This window comes from Littorina saxatilis, linkage group LG16, assembly GCF_037325665.1.
Source record: "Littorina saxatilis isolate snail1 linkage group LG16, US_GU_Lsax_2.0, whole genome shotgun sequence".
In the NCBI taxonomy this organism is placed as follows: Eukaryota; Metazoa; Mollusca; class Gastropoda; order Littorinimorpha; family Littorinidae; genus Littorina; species Littorina saxatilis.
Window position 1 is genome coordinate 3,178,371 of NC_090260.1, and position 6,910 is coordinate 3,185,280.

General features: G+C 42.8%; 1 long non-coding RNA gene across 1 annotated transcript; it reads right to left on the bottom strand.

The window, feature by feature from the left end:
• Positions 1-253: 253 nt before the first annotated feature.
• Positions 254-2,989, bottom strand: LOC138950203 (uncharacterized). The gene is made up of 3 exons (XR_011450548.1): positions 2,338-2,989; positions 1,593-1,699; positions 254-642 (listed from the first exon to the last, which is right to left on the bottom strand). It is a non-coding gene; the product is annotated as an uncharacterized lncRNA (long non-coding RNA).
• Positions 2,990-6,910: the final 3,921 nt, after the last annotated feature.

Sequence of the window (6,910 nt, forward strand, 5' to 3'; positions counted from 1 at the left end):
ATCTCCCTTTACACACAGTATCTGATGATATTCCCAGTCCGAATTACGGTCTCTTTCACAGTCCATCCCCCATTTACACACAGTATCTGAAGTTATTATCAGTCCAAATTACGGTCTCTGTCACAGTCCATCCCCCATTTACACACAGTATCTGAAGTTATTATCAGTCCAAATTACGGTCTCTGTCACAGTCCATCCCCCATTTACACACAGTATCTGAGAGTTATTATCAGTTTAAATTGCGGTACGGTCTCTAGTCCATCCCCCATTTACACACAGTATCTGAGAGTTATTATCAGTCCGAATTGCGGTCTGTAGTCCATCCCCCATTTATACACAGTATCTGAGAGTTATTATCAGTCTGAATCACTGTCTCCATGATAGTCCATCTCCCCTTCAAAGTCCGTCTCTGAGTCAGTCACTTGGTGGGTTGTCAATGTCTTCCTCCACAGACTGCACGTTTACACACCCAACACATGCACACAGTTCAGTGCACTTTAGCGAATTGCGATGGCAGGTGCACTTGTTTCCAGCACATCCCGTCTTACAGCCGCACTTGATAAATTCAGTGACAGCGGGGGGAATGGCAGGCTGAGACATCCATCTCACTTCCAAACTGCCGTCCTTCAACAGCCAGCCATACTGCACATACAAACACCAACATAAACATACAAGTTGTCAAGCTTTTTTCTTTCTTTGCTTGATTTTATTTTCGTGTGTGGGTGTATGTGTGTTTGCTCCGTTATTTTGTTTCTCCTCTGCAGGGATTGGCCTGGGATTTGGTCTTTTTTGAAACCAATCGGTCCACACAAACTCATCTGAACAACAAATCCCAAAGCATACCCTAGTCAGGATTAGGATCAGGATAAATATGCCGCAGGAACCTTTTCAGGTTATCGTCGCAGTGTAAATGAGAGGGCAGTGCATTCTAATAAAATATTTAATTCCCTAAAATATTTGATATGCTTACTAAAAAAAGGAAAAGGTGTCAGTGTCCTCTCCCTTAGGACCTCTGAAGTAAAAACAGTCCATATTTGTACATCTATGCAGTGTTGCTGCCACTGCCAGCTTTAGAGGACAATAGGTCATTTTGACCTGACTGTAAGAAATCAATAGGTCGAAATGTCCTGGCTCTAAAATTTACCGCGGCACACTTGTTAATATATGGCTTATCCGGAAAAGAGCTTGCTCCATATAGTAGGGGAGACTATTACATGCAAGGGCGAGAAAGTCAGGTGTGTCAGTTATGCTTGGTTGCTCATAGTTCCATGTCATTGTCTCCGCTAACGCTGGGAACAAACTCATTTCCGAAGTAGCCCATTACAATGCAAAAAACTTCATTTTTATTTTTAAATCACAAATTTGTGTCAGCATGCGCGAGTGTGTGTGTGTGTGCACACTATGTGTGTGTGTGTGTGTGTGAGAGAGTGTGTATGTGCATAGGTGTTGCTGGAAATTTTAAAAAAGCAATTGTCCTGGGTCAAAGAAAATGTTCGACAATTTTCCTATTCTATAATCCCCCAAACCCCCCCCCTGAACAATTTTGATGGTGGCTAGAGCCGAGTGGGGGAGTAACAAATTAATACGCTTACTTTGCTTCCACGGCAAGAAGATCTGGCTTATACTGGATGTCACGTAGAATGTCATGTCTGTTGGACCGCACAGCAGCTTCATAGAATATGTCAGCATTCGGTCCTCCCTGTTGAACAAATGTGATGCTATTAAATTATAAAGAGTTTCAACGGGGAAGAGAAGAGTTAATTGACACAAACCCTTATTGTAATATAACAGATTCTTAGAATTTAGCACTCATCATTTATCATACCATACGACAATGTACACGACATGTATTGCATTAGTACCAGCACCACCAACCCCCCCCCCCCCCCCCTACACACACAAGCAATTTACTATTTTATAATAATTGAATCTAGATTAATGCTCACATATTTATCTTCTGAAACTCTGCACCTGTGCAGGCATTTAGTAGCTACTGCATTTTAATCTGAACATCGACTTATTACAACTTGCAACGATGAGTGGGTACTGAGCGCTCTAACGCAAAGCTGTCTTATCGCTGAGTAGATAGTCCAGCCTATCATGCTCTTTGAATTTGTACTGTTAATTAAACAATGCTTCATGGACCGTCAAACATTTTGGAATTTTTTTTGACCCAAGACTTCCCCTTTAAATTGGCTTCATAATGTAGAAAGCAACAATATTTTGGTCACATAATTAGGGTGCAAATAGTAAATAATCAAGCAAGCAATAAATCAAATAGTTTTGACTCTTATGCTCCCATGAGTCATGACAATGCAACTAAAACGTTCAACTAACCTGTATTAGTCTTTCTGGCACCCACTTCCCGGCTGATTTTTTGTTTTTGTTTTTTCTGCACAAAATACAGAGAGGAGGCAGGATATGCTCACTCCTGGTTGTTGAAGCTCTGCTGTCGTTCTGTCGTTGTGTTCTCTTTCTTGGTGAAACAACACCCGTAGCTTTTCCTTTTTCCACGCGCCGTTCGGTTTGCGCAATCCTTCGTTTGTTTGTGAACTTGATCTAGTGCAAGTGTACGCAACTCGTTACCGGTCTGGATTCCAACGCTAAGATTTGTTCAGCGATTACACGTTCTTCACCGTCTAAGGAAATCCACTGCTCACTTGATCGCAACGTGGTAGTCCATTTAGCCTCCGTAAAACACGTTAATTCTCGAAAAATAGAGTCTTGATCGCAATGTAAAATGCATGCGTTTGCCGTCATTTTGAAGAACTAAAGGGACGTCACTCCAAAATCGCTGTGGTAAAAAGACGTTTTCGTAGTCGTAAATTTACGAACTGTTAAAAGCTCTCATAAGTTTATTATATGATCCCCAAAGTACTAGCACACAAAATATCAATCAGAAAAAATCCCTTAACGGATTTAACCCAAAACATTTTGGTACGAAGAGGTAGCCGACGGAACTGAACGATAGACCTGCTTGGCCTCCGGACTAATAGGCTCATGTTTTGAAACTGAGGCAAAATCGTAATAATTTTGACTTTGAGAACAGATTCATTCCGTTATATATCTGCATGTTCAAGTAAATGGTGGACAGTTTTATACGGGCAGAGTAAACTTGAGACTCTACTGCAAGTCTTGAAATTCACATAAATCGAACCAAAAACAAAGACATCCCAACATTACAGACACTTTAGATCAACTCATTTCACTAGAGGTGACTACCTAGCACTGTGTTTGATATCCGTGTCTGCTGAAAAAAAATGAAAAAAAACCGGATTATCCACGTTGTAAGAGTGGGAGACACTAGATCTCTCTGTACTTACCGGGGACACGACTGCCATATCGACACTGCGCTTTCGACAGCTCTTCCTCGCGCAGACACTGGAAAAACACTGTGCAGATCAAACTGTAGGAAATCTCCTTGGCCTTTGGTATCTTTTTTTTATGTATTTTTCTGGAGCTAAGAAACCGAACAATGTGAAATCGTCTTCCCCGAATCGGCGAATGCAGTTCGGTGAGAACTGAAAAGTGAATCTATACCACAATCCTTCACGCGACCTGACCTGATCTTGACCCCTGACCTGGTCTACATACCACACACGACACAAATCAGTCACCTGCTTTTACCCCCTCAAAACCCACCACCACCCGTTTTCTTTGGATACACACTTTAACTACACATGCTGACAAAATGTTGATCATTACTTCAATAGTTTGAAGATGGTGGTTGAAAAATAACCAGGTGAAATGAGTATTTCGGCGTTTAGTCAAATGTTAAAGTTCTACCACAGACATACATACATACATACATACATACATACATACATACATACATACATACATACATACATACATACATACATACATACATACATACTTACATACATACATACATACATACATACATACATACATACATACATACATACATACATACATACATAAATACATACATACATACATACATACATACATACATACATACATACATACATACATACATACATGCATACATACATACATACATACATACATACAAACATACAAACATACATACATACATACATACGCACAGACAGACAAAGTTTACCATCGCATAGGCTACACTTACGTGAGCCAAAAACAGTGGTTCTGCTGATATTTCTTTGGAGGTTTCTAAATCTATTTTATATCGAAACTGTTCATAAACATTACACACATCCTTCCAAAAACTATTACAATGTTGATTACCACTATACTGACTAGGACCACACACATCAATGTTGTCCACATCAGGTTACAAAACAGTTGTTATAACTTTCCATTTGTGGACCGTAAACCTCAAGTTTTTTTTTATCCAAGTCAATTTCAGGGCTGACATATAAGTTTTAATATATAATAATTTGATCTACTCAGTCTGGCTCCGCGACTGATCAATCAACGTACGAGGATGAATGTGAGGGTGCGGGTATGGATATGTGTGGTTGGGTTATGTGTGTATATGATGTGTACTTTTGTGTGCCAGTGTGTTCTGAGGGTGCGGGTATGGATATGTGTGGTTGGGTTATGTGTGTATATGATGTGTACTTTTGTGTGCCTATGTGTTCTGAGGGTGCGGGTATGGATATGTGTGGTTGGGTTATGTGTGTATATGATGTGTACTTTTGTGTGCCTATGTGTTCTGAGGGTGCGGGTATGGATATGTGTGGTTGGGTTATGTGTGTATATGATGTGTACTTTTGTGTGCCTATGTGTTCTGAGGGTGCGGGTATGGATATGTGTGGTTGGGTTATGTGTGTATATGATGTGTACTTTTGTGTGCCTATGTGTTCTGAGGGTGCGAGTATGGATATGTGTGGTTGGGTTATATGTGTATTGATGTGTACTTTTATGTGCCTATGTGTTCTGAGGGTGTGTTTTCATGTGAATTGAAGTGAATTGAAGTGAATTGAAGCGAATTGAAGTGAATTGAAGTGAATTGAAGTGAATTGAAGTGAATTGAAGTGAATTGAAGTGAATTGAATTGTTTCGTGAGTAGGGTGCACAGCCTCTTGTAATTTGGTCATACTGAGTTGAAACTAAAGGACCATATTTATTTTTTATTTTTTTATTGTATTTTTTTATTTTTTTATTTGTTTATTTATTGCATATATACGTCATAAAAATTTGAGGTAACGGATATGCCCTGTCATTTAAGACTCTATAAAACGCCTCGAGAAATGAGAAATATCGTTTTGGCGGCCCAAGGTGAATCATGCCCTCAAATGGAAGAAACCCTTTTTTTAAAGCACATGAAAAACGATCTTTACACGCACATATTTTTTGACCGAAAACGCTGTTTGCCATTCGGGCTATATATGCCCCTGAAAAATATCCCTAACTTGTTATCCTCAAAGTTACTTCTCTCTCATTTCAGAAGCGCAGGACTGCTGCAATCATGGCAGACGCTGGCGTGTTTCGCCGCTACATTTTGGTCGTGCTGCTTATGATTGAACTAGGACTGGCAGTATCTTCTGCATCCACAACACCACAGCCTGGTGGCACCAGTCCACACACCTCGCCTGGTGGCACCAGTCCACACACCTCGCCTGGTGGCACCAGTCCACACACCTCGCCTGGTGGCACCAGTCCACACACCTCGCCTGGTGGCACCAGTCCACACACCTCGCCTGGTGGCACCAGTCCACACACCTCGCCTGGTGGCACCAGTCCACACACCTCGCCTGGTGGCACCAGTCCACACACCTCGCCTGGTGGCACCAGTCCACACACCTCGCCTTCATCCCGACAACACGACCCTGACAATCTTTCTGCATCAGGCTCAGTCACCAGCAAGTCACTGTTGGAAAGGTCAGAAGAAATACCTGAGAATGGTACGCCATCGGGCTCACTTTCCGCTCGACCACCAGACTCTGACAAACTTTCTGCATCAGGGTCAGTCACAAGTGGTTCGCCCATGGACAGGTCAAAACAAACACAAGAGAATATTTCGCCCCTTTATTCCCGGGCACCAGACTCTACAGCAGGATCAGCTACAAGTGAAACGCATTTAGAAAAGTGGGAAGAAACACAAGATGACACAACGCACCAAAGTCCTCCTTCCTCTCAACATATTAACTTTAAATCACCTTCTGCATCCAAGCTAGTCACAGGCGACTCACTCTCTGAGAGATTGGGAGACGCGCCTGCAAACACCATACCCCAACTGCCAGTATCTCCAGACGTTTCTACACTGAGAGTAGTCACTGCAGGGCCGGTACTCGATACGTCCGACTGTGCACCAGTGAGCCACACACTGACACGGCCAAACGGGAGCATTGCCTGGGAACACCAGGCGGGGCGGTGCATGCAGCCCACAACGTGGTCAGTGCTGACACACCCAGGTCACGGCGTTGTGGTGGAGCTTCACCAAGTTTTGATGAGCAGGCCATGGGTTCTGACAGTGTCAAGGCAGATCACCCAATCCGACCAGACCATTAGTACTGAGAGAGAACGGAACATCACTGGAGGCGAAATGTTCAGCTATGCCCCCATGCTTATAAGAGGTAATGTGACCGTGGTAGTGAGCGGCTCAGACGATTCAATAAAAGCGATGGAAAACTCTTTCATATATCTCAACTATACTGTTTACCCACTGGCCACACTGCCACGCAAAACATCCCCACACAAAAGGTATTGGAGGAGTATGGATGCCTACAACTGTAGCACGGGTTTCCCGGTGCCCGAGGCGTTGCGCTGTGACGGCGTGAAGCACTGTGTTGACAACGAGGACGAAGCGGACTGTGAGTACACGCAGCACGGCTGTGGGGACTGGGTTCCATACAACAATCACTGCATCAAGATGAGAGTCCTCCGTGATACCCTCACAGGTAAAAGGTGGGCTAAGTCAGTTTGTTCTCAGGCTGAATTGGCTGTGATACAGGATAAGTCA